Here is a 1,544-nt window from a genome sequence, read left to right as displayed (position 1 = left end):
GGCCATGTGGTGGGGGAGGAAGAGAGGGAGGAGGCGGAGGATGAGGAGGAGGGGCAGTAAAAGGGGGAGGAGAAGGGGCAGTAAAAGGGGGAGGAGGAGGAGGAGGGGAGGCATCATTATGCAGACGAAACTCCACAGCTTCATGATGAGGTTGTCAGGGTAGCCTACACCCTGGGGTGAGGGCGCAGAGTTTGTGTAGTGTGCAAACAATGCTATCGCTCAATGAGGTTATTCCACTGCTATTGCTGACTCATGCTCTACCTTTTAAGGGATGTCATGATTGCAATTTGGCATCTGTTCTGTATGGGCAAAAACGAAGCTATGCAGTATACTTTTTAAATGTGGTCTCTCTTGAAAAGAGATGCTAAAATGTTGTGAGTGCTGAGGCATAGCCATTGGTTGTCAAGGTCAGTTGGCTAAAGACATGTTCTTAGTGTGTCCACTAGGGGGACAGACCTAATACTTCCCACTGGGCACACACTGGTTGAATCAACGTTGTTTCCACGTCATTTCAATGAAATAATGTTGAACCAACGTGAAATAGACATTGAATTGATGTCTGTGCCCAGTGGGTACCTTCCTTTTGATTAATCCCCTTCAGCTACCCCCAGTCAAAAATAATGAATGAATGGATAGGGACACATTATCCTCCAAACGACCAATGAACTAAAATGTTTACCTTGATCTTTTGAGAGCTAAAGCAAATATTCAAACCACTCACTTTGTTTCCTCATGGTATTTGTTTTCTCATGGTTTCATAAAAAAATCTACAAGTCTCTTCTATTATAAAAAAAACTGAGATCAATAACCTATACTACCATTGTAAGGGAAATGAAAGCAGCCATTTTCTTTTTGTGATTTTACAAGTGATTTTACACTGCTCCTTGAAAGTTTCCAATTGCATACTTATAATATCATTGTTCAGTGGTTGTGGGAATGGTTTGGGGGGACGCTGGGACCAACCACAGTGACTGATCTCTCTCTATGGACCCAGAGCAGAGAAAACACAAACACAGTGCTTCATGCTAAAAGCATTCCCTCCATTTCTCAAATAAAACGCCTCTTCTCTCTCTCCCCGTTGCGATCAGCTGCCAAAACAAACTGCCGCTGTGATGAACATAATAAATATGATCGATGGGAGATCTGGCACTGCTGACCTCACACCACGCGTCAATGTCCTGAGAACAGGTGCTGCTCAGATTTAACTCCCCCCTTCTCTTTCACACAGAGATCTGCTGAATCCCAGCCAGTGACCACTGACACCCCTCTCCCAGCACTCCGACACCCCAACAGCACACAGACAGAGAGCCACAGACATACATTGTTCATCTGAGCCTAGCACAAGACGTGCCGTGCGAGTCATGCGACATGACTGTGCAGCATCATACATACAGTATCCATTAAAATGAGTAACAGTTGTCCTAATCATAAAGCTGGCAGTTATGGGACTCATCTCTCCTGCAAAGCTAGCTTTAAGGGTGTCTGTGGACTCATAAACAGGCCTAATTGACCAGCAGGCTAAGCAGACATGTGCTCTGACTGCT

This window comes from Coregonus lavaretus, assembly GCF_964263955.1.
Source record: "Coregonus lavaretus genome assembly, chromosome: 26".
Classification (NCBI taxonomy): domain Eukaryota; kingdom Metazoa; phylum Chordata; class Actinopteri; order Salmoniformes; family Salmonidae; genus Coregonus; species Coregonus lavaretus.
Note: the sequence above shows the minus strand (reverse complement) of the source record.